The sequence below is a fragment of the Lissotriton vulgaris genome, chromosome 2_1 (assembly GCF_964263255.1).
Source record: "Lissotriton vulgaris chromosome 2_1, aLisVul1.2, whole genome shotgun sequence".
In the NCBI taxonomy this organism is placed as follows: Eukaryota; Metazoa; Chordata; class Amphibia; order Caudata; family Salamandridae; genus Lissotriton; species Lissotriton vulgaris.
In genome coordinates this window covers 1,307,725,900-1,307,735,359 of record NC_141687.1, presented here as the reverse complement: position 1 = coordinate 1,307,735,359, position 9,460 = coordinate 1,307,725,900, and the positions used below count along the sequence as shown (strand labels likewise).

Genomic DNA, 9,460 nt, shown 5'->3' with positions numbered 1-9,460 from the left:
ATTCCCCGCCTCGGCGGGTCTTGGGCTAAAAATTCCACGGACTTGATAATTCTCGCTTCGGTGCCTTCTCGACTCACGGGTTCACACTCTGCGACTCTGGGCAATAGCTTGCTTAATCTCCACAACGGCCCCTCGCGGCGGGATGCCTGACTTTCACCTTGTGGATACCCGCTGGGGCTATCACACAGGGGAATATCAGGACGGGTTCCCTAAGCAAGCGCCGGGACACCCACTGCGGGTAGCTGTGCGCTATATAAGCTCAACTACATTTACATTTACATTTACATTGAGGCTATGTGCCGGTTGGGATTCCACGGTTGGGGTCATTCCATTGGTGTATTGCTTTACACATGCCTCGCTCTCTGTGGGATCTGTGTTGCACTTGAATAAATCTCTGTGTCTAAACTAAATCGGCTCCTGGATGTTACTACAGGCCCCCTCCATGCACGGGCCATGCTGGTGGAGGGAAGGATGTTTCAGCAAACAGAGAGAAAGTTGGTGAAAGCCTTCCAACTATTATCATTTTGTGCAAGGCATTAGCATTTGCCCGGTGGTGCCAGAGGTTATGGGACACATTTCTTTCACAAAGGGAAGGCAACAGGAGAGGCTGGAGTTGTGAGAGCATAATAGGGTTGGGTAGGTGGCCATCTGACTGCTTTTGGTGTTATGTGTAGGAGAACCTGGAAGGGGGCCATTAAGCCGGCTGTGATAGACAGGGCCAGGTGCAAATTCAACAAGGACGTGCATAAGTTTTGCAGGTAGCATGGCCGGGTCTAACATGCGGATCTAAGTCATGACAGTGTAGCGTTTTTTTTTACGGGTGATGGTGTCCATTTGTCGTATTATGGTGTGGATTTGTACAGCCTACAGTTGAGAAAGAATTGTTGGTGGCTAAATTGGACTTTCGACGGTGAGTGTTGGTGTGGGCAGAAAAAGCCTAGCTATGGCCTTTTTCTGTGTGGTGGTTGGCCGAAAAGTTGGCAATGCTTAGTTAATGGTATTGTGGTGGATAGTGGCAATCCAGGCTGAAAGGAACCGGGTAGTCAAGCTCACAACACAGACAAGACATGAAGTTAAATGGTATTTAGGAAGTTAGTTTAGTTACGTTAATTGATGCAGTAATCCTGGACGGGAGGTTAAAGATCTCACCTGCCAAAGATCAGCACAGGAGGAAGTAGAGTCTTGAAGATTTAAGTGTTGTTGGGGGGCCGGACATTTAGAGATGGAGGGTAGTTTAGCATAGGTGAGCATTTGCATTTAGTGAGGTTTTAGTTTTGTAATTCAAAAAGCCAATGATTGTTTTTGTGATGTGCACCTGTTTCAATAAAGCAGCCTTTTCCAGACACACCTGTGTCAGTGGTCTGTGCTGCACTCCCTCTTCCCCAATAGGGTTTTGGGAGGCAGATGTCCCGGGGGTCAGCTGCTCCCTGGGAAAATTGGGGAAGTGGTGCAGTCCAGCAACTATACCGCTGTAATTGGGCTGTAGCAGTGCGGACATTTTGTTAACCTGCAACCATTTTTTCTTATGTGACACAGTGGCTGGTAATAGGAAAAATCATTTTCCCACTCACCCACTCCTTTCTCTTATGAGTCTAGTTTGTATACGGTATTGGTTTGAAGCAGAGGTGGGTGGCTAAAATGTTGGCAGGGGTTAGCGAATGTAATTGTGGTTGACAGCGGCAAATCAGTCTGAAAGGGAATGGGTAGACAAGCTCACGCCTGGGAGAGACAGGCAGTTCAATGTTCATTAGAAAGTTAAGTTAGTTAGAGGGTAGTAGATGTAGTAAACCTGGATGGGAGGTTAAATGTCTGAAGTGAAGAAGATCAGCACAGGAGGAAGTAGGGACTTGCAGATTTAAGTATTGTTGAGGGGGGACATTTAGAAGTGGGGAATAGTTTAAAATAAGTAAGCATTTGTGTATAGTGAGGTTTTAGTTTTGTGAGGCGATTGCCCACAGTTGTTTATGTGATGGGCACCTTTTTCAATAAAGCACCCTTTTTCACACAAATCATGTCAGTGGTCTATGCTGCACACCCTCTTCCACAGCCACTCTTGTTAATATTTGTGCTCTTAGAATTAACCTGCATACAAATCAGAAATGTTGACTATATCCGTAAAAAAAGTTTATGTACCTTACAAAACGACATCATAACTAACAATATAGCGACAATATGCCTTAGGTGTGCACCTGTGTAATTGCATCTAAGGACTGTCTTTTGCTAAAGACTATACAACATTTAAGATACAGGGGATATCACTAAACTACCCGTACGACCTATTGAACGGCAAAATTCATAACCCAATATTTCTATTCTAGCTAGCAGGCTAGCTAAAAACATGTTGCCAGATGTAGGTAATCCTAATTTACTGATTCTAAAATACCGAATTTTACGGATTCGGTATTTTAGAATCGGTAAATGGTATGTAGATAAAAAATCGGTAAATAATACCGATTCGGTAAAATTCGGAATCGGACATTCGGTATTAACCGAATCGGTATTTACCGAATCGGCATTCCCCATTCATTCCTATGGGCCTTTTGGCCCATAGGAATGAATGGGAAATACCGATTCGGTAAATACCGATTCGGTAAATACCGATTTGGTAAATACCGAAACGGAAAGCAAACAAAAGTGAAACTTAAGTAGGCAGCCAATCAGGTGCTACCACCCTCCCCCTCCCTACCACGAAGTGGCTACACAGGCAGCTGCAACTAATTAGAAGCTTCTGGAGAGGCAGTTGGAGCAGAGCGACCCTGAGCAGCAGAAAGCGGTTTGTGCACTTTTAAATCTGAAAAATGGCAAGCAGCAAAGACAAAGAGCAGCCAGAGAGGAAGAGGAAACTGAAATTCAGCAGCATGGAGCTGCAGGTCCTTGTTGAGGAGGGGTTGAAGGTGCACCAAAAACTGTTTGGCAGGCAGTCCCTCACAGTGGTAGAATCTGCCAAAAGGAAACTCTGGCTGGACATACTTGGCAAAGTGAATGCAGTTGGAGTGACTACCAGAGACACAGAGGACCTGAAAAAAGAGGTACTACGAACTCAGGAGCCAAACAAAAAAAATTGGCTGAACACCACAAGCAGGCAACCAAAACTGGTGGAGGGAAGAACCCAGCACCCCCCTTACTGACCTGGAGGAGATGGTGGTCTCAACCATAGAACCTGACAGCGTCTGCGGACTGGGAGAAGTAGACCGCTCAGCCAGAGGTGCAAGCAGAAAAGGTAAGACGCATGCACAGCAATCCCCCCCCCCCACACCATCATCCTTACCTTTACCCTTTGTGGCTAAGTGAACCCCAGTCCAGTACTGCTAGCACTATACAGGAGCAATACATCATGGGACATGTAGTCAGGAAATGAAAGACCATGTCATACAGCACAGCAACCAGCAAGTTAGGGAAATGATTGCAGACAGAATAAAGCGAAAGTGAAAAAGATTTAAGTGTAGTGTCTGTGAGACAGTAGTGCTTAGCTAATGTACGCTCATATGTCCACAGGTGACACATCTCGCAGGCGTTCCCAGGAGACTGAAGGCACGGCACCAGAGAGGGATGAGAGTCAGGAGCCAGGTCCAAGTGCACAGAATGTATCACAGGACACAGGTGCACCAAGTAGCCATCCTCCTTCACAAGACACAGAAATTGCTCCAGAGTTGCAGGCGTCCCCAGAAAGTTCACAATCCCCTCTGTTGCTGTCATCCCCAGAAATGCCAGCATCACTGCATGAGACAACACCTGCATCACAGCCAAGCAGGAGGCATGTTGTGGCCCCACTATAGGAAATGGAGTCATCAGCAGGTGACATGGAGGGGGAAGACACACACACCTTGCCTGGGGATGGTAGTTCTGCCACACTGCAGTCCAGGGCAGAGGTGGGCCGTACTGGCGCAAGACGCCACAGAGTCCAAGAAAGCAGTGCAGCTGCACGTGTGGAGGGTTCAAGTGTGTTCCGTGGCCTGGAGGGGAGCATGGTAAAAATCCAGAGGATGCATGGAAAGGCCATCATGTCTTGCCAACGCCAAATGAGGAACCTGAACAACAACATGGGAGACATAGGAAAGGGCATCAGGGAAATAGTAGATGTCAACAAAGAGATGGCTGCAGGGATGCGTGAAATGTCACAATCGGTGCAGCTCCTGTGCACCAAACTAGACCATGAATTTGCATCAAGGCACAAGGAAAGGCAGCGTGCGCATCAACAAAATAAAGCTATCAACCGCCTGGCTACAGCCACATCCCTGCTATGCAGGAGAAGCATAAATATGCAGGAAGGACTAACCCAAAACAGTAATGATGTCACTAGGGGCATGGCCAGGATGACCAGTGCTCTTGAGGCGCTAATAAATGCACAAACAGCACAAACTGCTGCTCTGGATGTGCCAGAGAGTGAAGGGAGCACAAGTAGGAGCAGCATGGCAAGCTTCCTTGTCGTAGAGACAAGGAGGAGCAGCAGGCCCCACGCTGAGGCTAAAGCCCAAATGCCAAGCGAGCACCAAACATCTGGCACTGGTAGGCGTGGACGCAAATGAGTATTTTAGTTCATGGGGAAGTGACCCAGGACTCACATCATCGAATGTAAATAATTTGTGTTGCACATTTGTGCTTTAGAAACCTACGTAGTGACACAATTAAACTACGTTGGGTGCATACTCCACCTGTCTGTGTCTCTTTACTTACTTAAAAAAGTTGCGTGTGATCTCTTCCCGTCTGTGTCTGCCATCAGTTGGTGTTGCAACTCCAGCTGTGTGTGGTTCAGGCACTGCTTGTTCGTCATCATGGTCCTCATAATCAGATAAATCCACTTCAGTGCCCTTCTTAACCGCAAGGTTGTGCAACATTGCACAGGCTGCAATCATCTTGCAGCAGGTGACTGGTGTGTACTGGCGGGCCCCTCCACTTTTATGTAGGCAGCGGGAACCTGCTCTTCCACAAACCAAAGGTGCGCTCCACAATGTTTCTGGTAGATTTGTGGGTCCTATTGTATCTCCTCTGGCTGGGTGTTGAAGGGTTGAGGTAGGGTGTAAGGATGAAGGACCGGAGGGCATATGCGTTGTCCCCTATTTGTAACAAGAAAAAAACATTACTCACATGCACACAAACACATCCATCTGCAATATGTATCAAGGGAGTTTCACACAGTGTGTTACCTAGCAAGTATCCTTCGCCAAATTCCCCCGCTGTCAGGCGTGCGTAGATCCCACTGTTTTGAAAGATGTAAGAGTCGTGGGTACTCCCGGGAAATTTGTCTACTATGTTCGTGATGATGTTCTTAGAATCACAGATCACCTGTACATTTATGGTGTGGGTGGACTTCCTGTTCCTATAAATGTACTCTGTGGCAGCAGGTGGACATATTGATATGTGGGTGCCATCATACAGCCAATGATGTTGGGGAAATGCGCCATCTGATAAAAGTCTGTCTTGGTCCTGAGCAGTTCTGCATGCGTTGCAGTGAAGCTGATGTAATAATGCATTCTCTGCAACATGGCGACTAGAAATTTCTTTAAAAAACGGGACAGGCAGCTCTGGGACACCCCACCTACCACAGCAACCACACTCTGGTAACTCCCAGATGCAAGCAGGTGTAGGCTGCACAGCACCTGCACATGGGGACGGATGGCATGCGCCCTTGGGGTTGGGTGGTCCAACAGTGGGTGGAGGTCCCTGATAAGGTCCAGAATGATTTGGGGGTCTAACCTGTACCTTTGTAGGATCTCTGGCTCAGTTAGTTGAAATAGGGTGATCCTCTGCCTGTACACCTGCTCCTCCCTTCTCCAGACCCTCTCTCCTTCTGCCTGTAGCCGTAGCCGCCTCGCAATCACGTAGAATGCCGCCATTCTGGTGAAACAGTTGCATTTTGGGCCCTTTTTTATAGCCTACACCTGGTTACCACCTGATTTCAATCCATGGTAAATACCGACTCTTAAATACCGAATTTCATGCAAATTCGGTATTTAAGAGGTTACCTACATCTCAATAGTCATTTTTACCATTTCTTAATTTCCGATTCGGTAAATTTACTGATTCGGTAAATTTACAGATTCAGTAAATTTACTGATTAAGTGATTTTACCGATTCGGTAAATTTACCGATTCAGTGAGGTTTCCGATTCGGTAAATTTACCGAATCGGTAAATTTACCGATTCAGATGTTTTTGTGTTTGTGTCCCCTACATCTCAAAAGCTGAGTACCGGTCGGTAAAGGCCAAAATTCGGTATTTTCGGACTTTACCGACCGGTATTTGGTTACCTACATCTGGCCCATGATTCTTTCATTTAAAAAACACACCAGAATAAACCAAAATGAGCCCATGTTGCTTACAATATTGCTGCCACCCTTTTCCTGACAAACACGTGCGCTGTCTTGAATGTAACACATAAACACAATTCTTCATAATACACAGAAGTGTGGCTCACTGGTTAGAGGAGGCAGACCTGGAAGCAGAGGTCAGCCCGGGACCGGTGTTCAATTCCCGGCTTGGCGGGGTCTTGAGTCCTAAAATGTCCATGGACTTGACAATTCTCGCTCCGGTGCCTACTCGATTCACGGGTTCACACTCTGCGACTCTGGGCAATAGCTTGCTTAATCTCCACAACGGCCCCTCGCTGTGGGATGCCTGGCTTTCACCTTGCGGATACCCTGCTGGGGTTATCTCACAGGGGAATACCAGGACGGGTTCCCTAAGCAAGCGCTTAGAAACCAGTGGTGATTTGCGCTATATAAATTCATGTACATTTACATTTACATTTACACCCACACTACTTAGTACAGAATCACTCACTTCCAATAACATATCAGAGAGCTGTAGGGTCAGGCAACATGGGACGTCTGCTTTACAGAAACGGGGCTTTCCTGCTCCCCCAAAAATTCACAGTGTTAAAGATAACACTTGACTTTTTCCAGCAAAAGGAAACCACTAACTTCTACCAAAATATTCATACTTAGAATGGCAGACTGCATGGATACTACATGCTGTTGAAACAGATACTTCTTCCGCATCACGCTTAACTTAGTAAGTGGCAAGCACCCAACCACCACCAGTTTAAAAGATGGTTCTTTTCAGAATGACTTCTCTCATAGCTGTTTTCATTTTTCTAATATTCTTTCTACGGTAGCTCTTAAAAAGAACAGTTTCTCATACCATTTAGAGGTAAACCCCCCTTCTAATAACACTATGTGACACTTATCACCGTTTAGTCACTTCACTTGACTATTTACTTAGCCAATAGTTAAAAAGGCTACATGTGAACCCAAAATGCTGCTCATTTCCATAAATACCTTAGAGGGTCATCTTACTCATTTTAGCCACATGTTTTCTTATTTAACTCCAACTCACTTACTTTTAGAGTTTGAAGTATCTTTTTTTTAATTGTTTTTTTTCAAATCAAAGCGAAGCGAATATAAGAGAGTGCTACTCTTCTTGGTACTTATTCCTACAATATCAAGAAATTAAATGTTCAGATCTCTCACGTTTCAGTCCATTTTGCGATTGGAGACCATCATTTACGCCCAAATGTTTTCTTAATAATACCTTTCATTTTATACAGTGCAGCTTCTAAATAATACATTGACAACAGCTTAGTTCGCCACATAATAAAGTTAGGTGGTTCTACATCAAGCCAGCATGATGTTATGCAGAAGCGATATGCAGACATACAAACAAACATAAAACCTATTTCCGTATCAGAGGTTACATTTGTCGCTATTTCATCCCATCCGAAAATTACCATTGAGTTTGAAGTATCAAAGGTTGCTGTGACACTCAATCATGTGTGAACACACCTAGAAAGTTTCGGATGATTTTTTACTTGTCTTTTGCTTCATGAAATGTGCACAAGCATTATTTTCAGCCTTCATTAAAAACAATTTTATTTAGAATCAGTCATGAACACAGAGATAGTATTACAGGCATATTACCAGTATACAGTAGACATAGACAATACCATAGCTGGGTAAATTAAACCATATATAGAACAACATAGCCAAAAATCAGCAGAGAGAAGAAACATACTACCCAAAAATAGGATGGCACCACCAAATGTAATTATTAAACCAACAGTTAAATGATATGCTTTTTTCATCCCAATTAAAGACCAGCCTAGATAATTTGACAGCGTTTGACAGCTTTGGGCCCTCTAGCATTAGCAATGGCTAGCTCTCATTCATATATTTTAAGGGTAATGGCCCATAACTCGGCCACCTTCGAGGCAGGGGGGGGTATCCAAGACCTAGCTATCATACCAGAGCAGCAACAGTTATAATCGACACCAATAATCTAGACCCGAAGTTGTGCTCAGTTTTATAACCCAGTATGAGCTCCCTAATAGACAGCTGAAAGTCACAACCAAAATCGGGTATTACTAGTTGATCCACGCCTGCCGAGAATTTCTGGAAGACAGGACAGCTAGAAGGACAGCTAGCAAACATATGTGCAATGTCTTCTGCATGACAGCTTCACTTCGGCATTGAGTCTTATCCGAGACATAGTTTACAGTCCATTTTTGAATCCATTCATGTGTATATTAAAGCATACAGATGACCTTAAACTGATTCAGCTTTAAGCTTACATAGTTGACAGAGTGTTTAATAATCTCTAAAGTACTCTGGATCTCATCTCATCTCATGAAATGTCCAAAGTAAACATCCTGCTCAACTTAGATGTGAGTAATAAGCTATCATCAGTGCTATGTATACAGAACCTCTGATATAGTGCACTGATTGAGGCTATTCCGGGTGCCCTGTATAGGTAAGATAAAATGTCAGATTCTTCAAGATCTATTGATTCCCTATACCCACAAAGAAAATAATCCTGCAGCTGTAAATATTTAAAGAAAAACTGATGAGGAAGTTTGTATAAAGTCTTAAGGCAAGCAAATGAACAAAATCGATTAATGTCATACAGCTGCCCAACGGTCTTCTCACCTAACCTTGCCCAAGGCTTGCCCATTAAGACGTGGAATATCTCGGGAAATGCTGGGATTCCCCAGAGTGGTGTATATGCATGCAAAGTGACTAAAAAGTACTTGGAGCAGATTTCCTTCCAGATATCAGCAATGTCCCTGACAGATTTAAATTGAACCGGTTTATAGTAATTGGGATCCGTAAGCCTATGAAAGAGAAACCTGACATCAGACCCAAGAGCAAATTGATAACCCAGAATGGACGGTTCTAATTCCCACCCAATAAGCAGATTTCATATGCAACCCGCTGAGGCTGCCCATTAATAAAGTTTAAAGTCGGGTAACTGAAACACCCCTTGTTATTACAGAAGTTTCAAAAAGAGAATAACCCATCTGGCTCGCCTATAGTCCCATCAAAACTGCTGACGGCACTCTCGAGACGCATAAAAAAAGAGTCCGCGACTCGGTATGGGATTGCTCAAAATAGATACAACAATTTTGGCAGAATGTTCATTTTAATAATATTGGATTAGCCTATTATGCTAATAGGGAGCCGATTCCAT

At 44.5% G+C, this 9,460-nt stretch overlaps 1 pseudogene; it reads left to right on the top strand.

The window, feature by feature from the left end:
• The first annotated feature begins 3,485 nt into the window (after nt 1-3,485).
• LOC147732541 (uncharacterized) lies at nt 3,486-4,526 on the top strand (annotated as a pseudogene).
• The last annotated feature ends 4,934 nt before the right edge of the window (nt 4,527-9,460 follow it).